General features: G+C 41.1%; 1 protein-coding gene across 6 annotated transcripts in view; it reads left to right on the top strand.

Moving 5' to 3' along the window:
* Positions 1–13,731, top strand: part of LOC125240053 (protein hu-li tai shao) — a 132,919-nt gene that overhangs the window by 25,932 nt on the left and 93,256 nt on the right. For all 6 annotated transcript variants that reach the window (XM_048147888.1, XM_048147887.1, XM_048147885.1 and 3 more), the window contains exon 2: positions 1,871–1,927. The gene's annotated coding sequence lies outside the window, so the exon portion shown is untranslated. The remainder of the gene's footprint in view (positions 1–1,870; positions 1,928–13,731) is intronic.

The following is a 13,731-nucleotide window of genomic DNA, read 5'->3' as shown; positions in this document are numbered from 1 at the left end:
ATTTCGTTTTTGTTTCGCGTCGCAGAAATGCCATTCGTCTACGGCGCCAGATACATCTATTAGGCGCTTGGACAGCTCCTCATAAGAAGCGACGCGTACTAGGCACTATTTTAAATTGAACAGTAATAAAACCTATCTTAGTTATTTATTTCCCGACCACCCAAAGACATCGGCATAAACGATCCAATCCAATCGGTTCTAAATTCTAAATATAAACTTAATGGCGCCGGCTGCCATTTCCAGAACTATTGTCAACTATGCTATACAAATATAGCGATGTATTAATAGCTTTTATTGACTGCGATGGGTTAAACTTCTCTCGTATCCTTGGTGAGAAATTGAGTGTAATACTCGTCTTGTACGGTCACGGACTTTTTTTTAATTTATTCATGGGCTTACTCTTGACCACAGACTAGCCAAAGGCCACGTGGCCTACGATGGAGTGAGCTCGCCCAGAAGATGCCTGTTCACCCTTGTTATGAAGGTTGCCGGGTTATATGAGCTCGGAAATGTAGCCGCCGGCAAGGAATTCCACTCCTTGGCAGTTCGCATAAAAAAAGAAGAAGCTTCGCTTGAATTCGCGGAATATCTACCAATAAAGGATGGAAACCGGCCGCTAAGAGTCCGATGGTAAAATGGGAACGGTGGAATACTTTAATTGTTGATCCACTTCTAGCCCATTTTACACTGGATTCGTCCTAGCTCAATTATGAAATAACTGAACTATTGTGGCCTCTAAATGGCTCAACAATTGTGAGTGTGTTTAGTAAAACGTCCCACTTTGTCGGTTACCATTAAGGCGAGATTTACATGTATCTTTATATGAATAAACTGACAAAGCGGTTTTATAGCAATCGACAAAGTGGGACGTGTTCCCGTGCACACTCACAATTATAGTCCGTGAATGTACAAATATGATGACAATGCATTGCGTAGTGTCTGATCCGAAAGAGTTTTAGTTTATTTATTTAAGCTTTATAGCACAATACATAAAAGAGCACAGATGGCGAACTTAATGCTGGTGACATTCTCTTACCATGACCTAAACCTAAAGATCAAGTTGGTGCAGGGTCCTAGATTACGGTACATTGAATAAGTTTGAAAGCGGCATATTTTGTATTGCTCGTTCCTGTTGCTACAGTAGAAACCACAACATTGCTGCAAGATTTGAAATAATTAGCCTCGACGCAACGGGATGAGATTATTTCTCCCGAAATAAACTTCGAGAAATTACTAGCGGAAATAAATGTAAACTCTCATGAAGGGCCTTGCTCATTTGAACCGTATAGTGACCTAACCCTAACCCGCCCAATTCGCCACATGTAACTAGCCTACGCCCATTGACGACCTTGCCAGCTATTTCAGTTTATAACACATCTCCACACACACAACACCACTCTTTGAACCTTAATCCACACACACATAGATCACACTTCCGTACGAACTACGAACCAGTAACATAGTATAATGAAACAATTTAAATGAGACTGTATCACGTAATGATTGGGTTTATTTTCGTTTGACACGATATGGTCGCGTATTATGTACACTTAGCAACGGGTTTAGGTTTTGTGAGTGATCTCATTCGTATTTAGTTAGCATGTGGTTTGATGTAGTTACTGCTAGTAATGTTTATATCCAGTATTTGGATTTATGTCATACTTATGCTCAAACATTACATTACACAAGAGGTTCTTGCCTTAAATAAATTATAATAAAGGGTTGCCATTTGCCAATCATTTTTTTATTTTACAAATAGGCCACAGGGCCACTTTTATCCTTCCCTTTATTTTTTTTTATTACACCCAGTATAATAATTTAAGGTATAATAATTACATCGAATTAAAAATATTATATTTTTCTTTTTCAGGTTGTGCATGGTGCCAAGAAGACATCCGTTGGAGTGACAACAGAGAAAAGCTACAGGGTAAGTTTGTACGCTCTTCCAATTACAATTTTTACATTCTTTAAATCACGAAATATTTCGTTTAGTTCCATTTTTGCATAACCAACCCTGTCGTCCTTTACAGGGTATTTTTTTTATTGGAAACAGGTAAAGCATTTGACTACAATCTCACCTGTTGGAAAGTATCGATGCAGTCTAGGATGAAGCATGTTTAGTGTTTACCCAAAAGATGTCTAGTTTAACTTCAAAACACTGGTACAGCCCGTACAGCCGAGAGATTTGACTAGCTAAATTTTGATCACAAGCACATCTCGGACACACTGGTGATCAAATATATGAAAGAGGCGCGTTCCTAGCACACGTTCTAAGCTCGTGTAGGTGAACGCGTGCCATGCTTGTATGAGTGAGATATGACAGGCGGTAACTGTGAGGTAACCGAGAGGGGGTGGGCGGCATTTTCAGCGGGGAGTGGGAGTGGCCATACTGTACGATAGTACTCTTTATTATACTGTGTCACAAGTTTTATATAGAAAATATGTCGTGCCAAATTTCAAGTTAATCGGTTCAGTCGTTTTGGAGAAAATTGGCTGTGACAGACGGACAGACAAGCGCACGACACCGAGTGATCCTATAAGGGTTCCGTTTCCCCTTTTTGAGGTACGGAATCCTAAAAAAACGTCTAAATACGCGCACCATATTTTTTCCTCTCAAAATATAACTAATCCACTATTTATCTATAAATAAATAATAAATAAATATCATAGGACTGTCTTACACAGATTGACTGAGTCCCACGGTAAGCTCAAGATGGCTTATGTTGCAGGTACTCAGACAACGATATACATAATATACAAATACTTATATACATAGAAAACATCCATGACTCAGGAACAAATATCTGTGCTCATCACACAAATAAATGCCTTTACCGGGATTCGAACCCGGGACCGCGGCTTAGCAAGCAGGGAGCCTAGCGGGTAGTGTAGTGACTACCCGCTAGGCCAGACCGGTCGTCAAAGTCTATAATGTCATAGAAACATGTTTTAAAATAAAATAAAATATTATTATTATTATTATGCCGTAGAAATGAGAGCGTTAAGAAGCATGGCTGGTGTAAAGTTGAGTGATAGGATCAGAAATAGCGTGATAAGAGAGAAGTGTGGAGTGGATGTAGATGTGGTGACAAAGATTGAGATGGGTATGTTAAGGTGGTTTGGGCATGTAGAGAGGATGGATGAGAGGAGATTAACGAAGAAAGTATATGAAAAAGGAGTGGAAGGGTCAGTTGGTAGAGGAAGACCTAGGCGAACTTTTCTTGATCAAATCGGGGAAATATTGCAAAGAGGCCAGGTCAGAAGTACTCGAAACCGACGAGCGTGTATGAGAAATGTTATGAAAGTGTGTGAAGCGAAAGTGGTTTGTCAGGATCGTAGTAAATGGAAATCCGTGATCTCTGCCTACCCCTCTGGGAAACAGGCGTGATTGTATGTATGTATGTATGTATAAAATATTATCAACGTAGCTGGAATTCCTTGCCGGCGGCTATATTTCCGAGCTCTATAACCTAACCAGGCAACCTTCAAATCAAGAGTGAACAGGCATCTTCTGGGCGAGCTCACTCCATCGTAGGCCACGTCTTTGCCTTTGGCTAGTCTGTGGCCAAGAGTAAGCCCATTTATAATTATAATAATAAAAACAGAGTTTAAACTAATTATACCATGTGTGAGAACTCATTGTTTAACTAACGACAACTATACCGCTATAACACGCTATTATGTAAACGTTATTGTATTATGAATTAGAATTAAAAAGATTTGATAAGTTATGCTATCTTCTGTAAGATCACAGGTTGAGTTTATTATTAGGTAGAGGTCATAGACTCATAGCAGTCATAGCAGAGTTTAGGTTTATATTTATTTATTACTAGCTTCTTCCCGCGGCTTCGCTCGCGTTAGAAAGAGACAAAAAGTAGCCTATGTCACTATCCATCCCTTCGACTATCTTCACTTAAAAAATCACGTCACTCCGTCGTTCCGTTTTGCCGTGAAACATGGACAAACAAACAGACACACACACTTTCCCATTTATAATATTAGTATGGATTTATTATGATCCCAATGTGTCCCACTGCTGGGCAAAGGCCCTCCCCCTTCTTCCATTCTTCTTGATCCTGAGCTATAACTGGCCAGTCTGTCAAAAAGGACTCCTAGTTATCCCTCTATCGCCGGTGAGGTCTGCCGGATCCTCGGTTTGACTCATGGAGCTCCGACTCCGTGGTTATCTTGACTCATAGGTCATAGCATTTTTTTAATTGTATTATTCTGGCTGTCGATGTGACAGTCACTCCGAGTATTTTTTGTGACTTTGAAACATATTAAATATGCATTATTTTCTTTCCACTAAGCTAAGTAAAGTTTAGAGTCCGTACGTTTCCCGTGTCGTTATCCATTTTCAGCAACACTGTTCGCCAAAATAATGTCTTTCAAATACACGTCCGCTCACTTCCGCATCTCTAATTCAAATACCTCAATTCCAAATTCAAATCGCAATCGAAGTTCGAATTTTGAATTAGGAACGTTACCCGCCATCTTGCGAGTTCCGCCGGCCCCAATTGGACGCGTCCTGCGGAACGCCGCATCCGGAACCCACCTGTGCACTGGAACGTTTAGTGTTCAAATGACAAACCTGATGATAACTTTACTGTTTTTTTTTATTGTAAGTATTGTAACGCAGCCAATTCCGTGGTATATGGCTCCCTCTCGAAGCCGATGTGAAGATGTATGTATGATGGCGATATTTCGCACATTGTGCAAGGTTTTTGTAAACTGTCATAAACTCATAAAGCTTGCAGTCTTGCACAATGTGATTTAAATCGTTGGTAAGTTACGGGAAGGCCTAGAGTTATGTTATACCAACTTATAGAGTTATGCCAACTTAGGGCCAGTAGCACAGTTAACGGACACATATTAAAAGACATTTTGTACACATATTTAAAGTCACTTGTAAACCTCGAAAGCGATGAAATATGTTTTTTTTTCCGATGTTTCGGTCATTGGTTGGCCGTGGTCACGGAAGACTGATGCCCCAGAAGTGTCAATGGACATGATGTAAACAATATGAAACTACCAGATGTTAGTTTATACAAAGAGGATCGAGTATTATAGAGAGTTACTGTCAAAGTAAATTGTGTAATCAGAGTGCATAGACTGCCATCTCTCGACACAAACTTAAAACTTTTGAACCTCAGTTTTGACAATTTAGCCAATATTCTTAGCTTGATATGTGTTAAAATGTCAAATATTAATATTAGAGCCATCTAGCCGAGCGTTCCCCAAAGGTGTGTCGCCATCTAGGTCACCGACACCGTACCTTTTTTTGTATGGTTTTGAGGTAAGATTTTTTCTTAGACTGTCTGTCTATACGGAGTTACATATGTCTTTGGTTTATATAAATATCAGGTAGATATGACCACGCGCCTTGTTGCGGAATTTGATTAGAATTATTTTCTTCATACTACATCTAAGGGACCGGCCACATCAGAGCGTCGCGTGTCTCGGGGCGCGCGGGACGTCTCCTCAGTACATTTTGTATAGAAAGGACGTAAGACGCGCCCCAGGTGGCGTGGCGGCGCGTCTTACGTCCTTCCTATACAAAATGTACTGAGGAGACGTTTTTTGAATTACACTCAGGTGGCGTGGCGCGGACGTCCGTTGCGCGCCCCGAGACACGCGACGCTTAAGTGGGAACGCTGGCTAAACCTGGCTTAAAATGTCTATCGAAACAAAATTGCGCGTCGCCTTTATCAGGAACTGTCCAAGCGCCTCATGGAAGCGTCTGGTGACCAGAGGGCTAGCCAATATTTCGCTCAGCGCCTTACCTGTCAGCGAGGAAGTAATTTTTTTTATTTATAAGTATTTACAAACAAAATAAAACATCTTCGATTCCACCATAATCAAACAAAAGCCAATCTTCGATTCACACTTGAACAGGTCTAGCATCGAACCTACGCACCGTGAGTCACGGGTCGTTGACCCGCGGGGGCGGCCGGCCCTAGGCCTAGGTTACACTAGGTCCCATTCAGATGTAAATGAGCCGTAATAATGGGCGGTCCGGTTTATTTCTGAACACGTACGTACTATCTTCTTTCTTTCTTTCTTCTTTCTTTTGCTGGGACGTCAGTCTTCCGCGACGCGACCACGGCCAGTGCAACCTGGCTGAAACGTTGGGAAAAAAGGTAAAAATAATGTTAATTAATCGCGTTCGACCTGTGTGTGACTTTAACGTGACCTGTATATTACTGACTCTGTAACTATGTCTCTTTTGTTTCCTTTATGTACAATTAAGCTTATACATACATACATACATACATAAATATGTGTACAAAGCGCGAGAACTTAAAGTGTTATATCTTCTTGAGATCAATCGAATTGGGATACCATGTACGAAATGCTTTTGTACACCAAGTGCCCCGTTTTCAAAGATTTTGTACTGAACAATACTTGTAAATAGGTGATCGTCCATAAGAAAAGGGCCCTTATGGTAGTTTCTAGTTACAGAGACATTGGCGTTTTTGTAAAATCCTTCAAAGTTAATATTCCATAACCAAAGACATAATTATGTAACTCCGTATAGACGGATAGAGTCTAAGAAAAAACGTACCTCAAAGCCCTAGAGAAAAAGGTTTGGTGGCCTAGATGGCGTTACACCTTTGGGGAAATATTAATATTTGATATTTTAACACATATGCACTGTGATTATACATTTTACTTCGACAGTAACTCTCTATAATACTCGATCCTCCTTACCATAACATAAAATTGCTTCAAGCTTTAGTTTATATCTTTATATTTCAGCATTTGATTGATATCTGCAAAAATAAAATACCATTAGAGTTTTACATGCAATCATGCAAATAAATTGCTTTTTACCCCATCCATTATAATGGCTTGCGGCAAGCAATACCAAGAATACATGAAACCTGCAAGGTCATAAACCCCAATCCGTACTAATATTATAAACTAGCTTTTGCCCGCGGCTTCGCTCGCGTTAGAAAGAGACAAAAAGTAGCCTATATCACTCTCCATCCCTTCAACTATCTCCATTTAATCGCGTCAATTCATCGCTCCGTTTTGACGAACAAACAAATAGACACACATTCTTTCCCATTTATAATATTAGTATGGATGAAAAAGTGTGTTTCTGTTTGTTTGTCCGTCGTTCACGGCAAAACGGAGCGAAACATTGACGTGCTTTTTTAAGTGGAATAATTGAAGGGATGGAGAGTGACATAGGCTACTTTCTATCTCTTTCTAACCCCCCACTTTCCTTAAATGGGGGTGGAAGTTTGTATGGAGCATTCCGAATTTAACGCGATCTAAGCCACGGGCAAAAGCTAGTACGAAATAATCGCCAGAGAGTCTAGACCTAGCGGCGACAAACTATAATTACTGGGTATGCTTTGACCTGTGTGGCGTGCAGTTTTGGGTTTTTTCCCGCGGCGTTGACAAACGGTTTTTTTTTTTTATAAATGGGCTTACTCTTGACCACAGACTAGCCAAAGGCAAAGACGTGGCCTACGATGGAGTGAGCTCGCCCAGAAGATGCCTGTTCACTCTTGATTTGAAGGTTGCCGGGTTATACGAGCTTGGAAATATAGCCGCCGGCAAGGAATTCCATTCCTTGGCAGTGCGCATAAGAAAAGAAGAAGCAAAGCGCTTCGTGCGGATTCGTGGAATATCCACCAAGTAAGGATGGAGACCGGCCGTGCGTCTAAGAGTCCGATGGTAGAATGGGGACGGTGGAATAAGCTCGTGTAGCTCTTGAGCACACTCCCCGAAGTGCAACCTGTAAAACACCGACAGACTAGCGACTTTATTACCTACATTACAATACAAGATTTATACAAGTGCGGAAAAGAGGAAGCTCGAAACGGAAGAGTGTTTTAAATCGGCACGAATTACGAATTTCCTTTTCCTACGATGTTTTTCCGTACAGATGGCCCTCCGAAGTTTCGACCTGACAAAAATGACCTACTTCTCGCACTAGTGCGATGTGCGATAAAAAAGCACCATCTGCAGGGTTAGCACAGCAGTATGTCGCCGCGATCTATCCGTCCTTATGTCATTGATAAAGAAGAAGACATCAGACACATTTAGTATGTGAAAAATCAACGTATGAACGTGATGAGATCTTTCTAATATATCGCTAGTGTAGTAACCACTTAGGGACCGGCCACATCTAAGAGACGCATGTCCTGAGGTGCGGAACGGACGTCCGCGCCACGCCGCCTGAATGCAATTCAAAAAACGTCTCCTCAGTACATTTTGTATACATTTTGGATGTAATACGTTCCCCAGGTGGCAGCGGCGTGTTGCGCGCCGCGCCACTTGGGGTGGGGGCGCGTCTTACGTCCTTCCTATACAAAATGTACTGAGAAGACGTTTTTTTGAATTACATTCAGGCGGCGTGGCGCGCCCCGCGCCACGGGGGCGCGTCTTACGTCCTTCCTATACAAAATGTACTGAGGAGACGTTTTTTGAATTACATTCAGGCGGCGTGGCGGAGACGTCCGTTGCGCGCCCCGAGACACGCGACGCTTAAGTTGGAACGCTACCTTACAATCTTACTAAATGCTTTTACATAAAGTTATAACTTATAACATTAATAAAATCCACTTTAAACGACATTAAAAAATGAATCTTCAAGCTACCGGGTTCTTTTATCAAGAGTTTTTAACCACCATGCCCATAACACCACCCCCTTTCTTCCCGTGGGTGTCGTAGAAGGCGACTATGGGATATGGGTTAAATTGTGGCGTAGGCGAGAGGCTGGCAACCTGTCACTGCAATGTCACAGTTTCGTTTCCTTTCAACCCCTTATTTGCCAAGAGTGGCACTGAAGCTTTAGTAGTTTCATGTGTTCTGCCTACCCCTTTATGGGATACAGGCGTGATTGTATGTATGATTGTATGTATGTATGCCCATAACACCAAAATAAATCAACACATAACATAAGCCTGAGTCATCGAGGCCTCTCGAAAATTAGCCTTATTATACCAATTATGTTTATCAATGGTCGACTATACTCACAACTAGTGTTGGGCAAGACTCGTGTTTGAGTACTCAAAGACTCCAATCGAGTATAATTCGAAACTCGAGTTCTTTTCAACTTGTTAGAAAATGATTTTTCAAACGCTTACAATGCAATGCAGGTGTGCGACTAAAATGGAAATAAATGTTCAAATGGTTTACGAGACCCAAGTCTGTTGCAGAAACTTCAGCCTTTCACTTTTTTAAAAAAAAACATTTAACCCTTTAACGGGCATAACACAACTCAAAAATTATCGTGAATTCAAACCTCATCCAACTAGATGGCCAACTAAGCCCTAAAAATTCTGCAAAAAAAATACCAAAAGATAATTTTACACGATGATCTTTTTTGAAGCGCTGGGACTTTCAATCCGGAGGTCGCGGGTTCGAACCCCGGCTCGTACCAATGAGTTTTTCAGAACTTATGTGCGAAATGTCATTTGATATTTGCCAGTCGCTTTTCGGTGCAGGAAAACATCGTGAGAAAACCGGACTAATTCCAATAAGGCCTAATTAGATTGGAAGGTCAGATGTTAGTCGCTTTTGTAAAACTAGTGCCTACGCCAAATTTTGGGATTAGTTGTCAAAGCGGACCCCAGGCTCCCATGAGCCGTGGCAAATGCCGGGATAACGCAAGGAGGATGATGGTCTTTTTTGACACCAGTGACCTATAAAGGGTTAAATAGTTTTAAGACCTTATGTACTTAATGGTTAAAGAACACATACCTACAGTAACGTTTATCATCATTACGACTACTAGTGAGTAGATCATTGAATAGTCTCTGAGCTGGATTCTTTTAGTAGCGCTCTGCGTTTGAAAAATATTTAGCGAAAAACACTATTTTGCCTCAGATTTAAGTGCAAAAGACTCGAGTTCTACACTTCTTACCAACACTATTACTACAGCTCATAACCGGTAGACCTTATGTGTTAGTACCACGGTTTATATTGCAGTACCTGAGGTCAGTGACCGCAGAGGGCTTTCTTTTGAAATGACGTCGCGCTTGCAGATTCGCGGAACGACGTCGTGTTTGGGACAAGACAGTGGTTGTACTCGGGGGCAATGCAAGTGGGTCATTGTGTATGGGAATTTGAGACTCAATTCTTCGTTTTACACGTAGTTGATGCACCAAACGGTCTGTCACCGAATTTAAAGTTTGGCAATTTTTTTGTGGGGGAATTTCAATAGACTTCTTAAAACTGTGGAATGAACTGTCGTCTGCGGCATATCCGTAGAGGCGTACACCCATCTTAAAGGCCGCCAACGCACTTCCTACCCTTCTTTGTTTCGGGTGTTTGCTTACCATCAGGCGACCTGCCTGCTCGTTTGCTTCCTATAGCATAAATAAACCTTTAGTGCTGCAAAGTTACGGCACCATAAGCATAAGTGGTGTAATCTTAACTTTGTCAACAACAATGCATGTCTTTGACAAACTTATTACATACGGCTTACCCAGACTATAAATAAATAAATATTGGGGACACCTTACACAGATCAACTCAGACCCAAACTAAGCAAAGCTTGTACTATGTACGATATACATACTTAAATAGATAAATACATACTTATATACATAGAAAACATCCATGACTCAGGAACAAATATCTGTGCTCATCACACAAATATGCCCTTACCAAGATTCGAACCCAGGACCGACTGGGACAGGCAGGGTCACTACCGCCTGGGCCAGACCGGTCGTCAGACTATGATTTTTTTTTTGTAAAAGATACCGCCAAAGCTATTGTTTCACCGCTAACGGCCATAGAGATAAAGCAATTTGTAAGTGGGGCCAGAATCTCGGCGATTACGGCAATTATCGCTCGGTCGATAGGTCAACGCACTCGAAACGGTGTGACTACGTATTTCTATAATAATCTACGTATAGTACGAATCCGCACTGTGGGCTATGTGCGAACGTCTCGCCTACCTGGCCACTGTAGTAACATCTACACACTTCCGCCACAGAATATATAAAAGTACAAGTACAGAAGGCTTACTCTCAACAACCTGTCAAACTTTATGGGTCGCGAACTCGCGGCCGTCGAAATGTATGGAAGAAACGCGGAGTGAACCGCCCCTGCTTCCGAGAACAAAAATTGGCTGAACACGGCTCACTCTTGGCCAAAGAGGATCGAGTATTGTAGAGTTACTGTCAAAGTAAAATGTGTAATCACAGTGCATACACTGCCATCTCTCGACACAGGCTTCGGAGTTACAGTCATGTCTTTGCTCTTGGCTTATGGGGCTTATAAGAAAACGAAATTGTGATATCTTAACCCATCTCCACACGGGGTCATTATACTTTGATTTTATTTGACGACCGCTCTGACCTAGCGCGTAGTGACAGTACCCCAGTACCAGTGGAGGGCCATCGTAAAAGAGCCGGATTACCCACGCGCTGGTTCAGCACAATCATGAAGGTCACACGCGTTGGGCTCCAGGGATCCTTTTGGAAGGCAAAAGCAACACAAGCCTTCTTGAGCTCAACGCGGGATTCAGTTCACTCCGTCAATCTGTGTAAGAATGTCCTATAATATTTATTTCAAGGCTGTTCTCTTAATTGCTTAGTCATTTTACGTCTCAATTAGTTTTCCGTTAGAATACCTAATAAAATAAAAAATACACCACTTGAGACACCCTTCCATGTTTTGAGAATAAACCACCCACGCTGTCACAGCAAATTGACATTTATTCATTTCGCATTAAGGTTTATATTAAAATGGAAGATAGAGAAAAACTTAATAGGGGAGAGGTTTTTATAGCGGCATGTTCGGGGGACATTTATTATTGACGGGGGAGGGTTGGGAAAGATGGAATTCAGGGACATACCGGTACACAATGCTATTCGTGTAATGTTAGAGTTGCATTTTTTATCAATCGACTAGTGAGGTTTTTGACTTTAATGTTTGAGTAATGGTGTAGAATTACTGACTTATTTGTGGAAGATTCTACAGCTTGCTCGGCATTTCGAATGAAAACGTGGAAATGTCATTTTTATTTTCAATTTTCTATGAAACTATGACATTTAAAATTAGTCAATAAATCCGATGTCAGAAGATTTCAATGGAAAAAATCCAAGATGGCGCCTGTAATGTATGGGATATCGGTCCTCCATCCGATATCCGATATCGGATCGGATAATTTGAAAACGCACTTATTCTGATGTATGCGATGACAGTTCAGTATAGTATGAAGAAAAATAGTTCTAATCTTTAATGAAATTCCACAACATGGCGCGTCATATATTTCTGTTATAGTCAGTTATCACAAACTCTTATGTGTCTTTCCATTACCTACATAAGAATTATGTCATGTTATTCCAAAACAAATCCTTTTGATGAAGTTAATTCTTCGCCTTGTAGTACAGTTGTGGGTAGTTCATCATTTATGTACAAAACTACCCTCAACTGAGCGAAATGCAATTACAGCTAATACCGACAGGGACAGAGTTCGTCAACAAGTTGAACCATGACACGGAACCCGCAATGCATACTAATAGGAAACGCGTCGAATCGATAACTTTGGCGCCCAACGTGGTACTCAACTGTAACGACAAATATGTATAATATAACTAAAGGATATCCATACTAATATTATAAATGGCAAAGTGTGTGTCTGTTTGTTTGACCGTCTCAACTCTCAACCTCAACAACGTGACCGGCAAAACGGAGCGATGAATAGAGTTGATGTTTTAAGTTGAGATAGTTGAAGGGATAGAAAGTGACATAAGCTACTTTTGTCTCTTTCTAACCTCCCACTTCCATTCCACAAAATTCGGGCCGCGGAAAAGTTTAGTAGAAAAAGGAGAGAAAGAAGTACATTTATTTAACGAAACGACACAATAGTACATTACATCAGAGGCCGGGAAAATGAGGATTTCCGGCCAAGTGCAAAGCCGAGCGGCGCAAAAGCTCCGTTTTCAGAAGATCTTTTCTCAAACATACAATGAAATAAAAAAAATGCTCTAAAGGACAATATTTTATAAAAAAAAGTTACTTTGCAGGCCTAGGCCTAAAAAGAAATCCCTTTACATCCTCTCGAGTTTAAAAAAGCGATACTTCCCAGCCCATTTTAAGGAACGTAAAGACAATATTTCATTGCATATTTGAGAAAAGTTAATAAACAAAGCAATTAGGTACACATAAATAAATAACGCTAAAGTTGAACTCCCAGGATGGATCGAGAGGCCGTAAGTATAAGTCGCAGTCGTTTTATATATTTAAATTTACTGTATGCTAACTTCAAGCACAATATGGTTTGGTCACTCAGTTGAAAAGCTTATTCTACGCCAATGCGTCACAACTCAAGCCAACACTAACCTGCTTTCTGATTCAACAGGCTTTGTTGACCTAAATATATTCTCAACTACATAACAGACTGTTGAATGTTTTTTTTATAAGAAAGATCCTCTCATATTAATAATAAATCACCGGCCTAGTGCGAGTCGGACTTTCCCGCCGAGGGTTTCGTACAAATATAAATTAGTTTCCTATGATATCTTGAGGTATCGGATATCGGAGTAAGAAGTGTAAGGACCTCAGAGTTCATTCGCGGACACGCCGCCGTCGGACGTGTCGCAGTTGTTAGCTCTTTGAGCATACAGTTTTCGTTGTATGCGTGCGTAATGATGATGACACGACTTGCTGGTCGTTCGCATGGACATAGAAATGATGCGCGTGTATTGCGCAATTGGAGCGTCCATCTCCAAGGTGTGTAAAGACGTTTTGATAGCGTAG

The sequence above is a fragment of the Leguminivora glycinivorella genome, chromosome 26 (assembly GCF_023078275.1).
Source record: "Leguminivora glycinivorella isolate SPB_JAAS2020 chromosome 26, LegGlyc_1.1, whole genome shotgun sequence".
Lineage (NCBI taxonomy): Eukaryota > Metazoa > Arthropoda > Insecta > Lepidoptera > Tortricidae > Leguminivora > Leguminivora glycinivorella.
The sequence above is the reverse complement of the archived record's forward strand: the minus strand, read 5'-3'. Positions and strand labels throughout refer to the sequence as shown.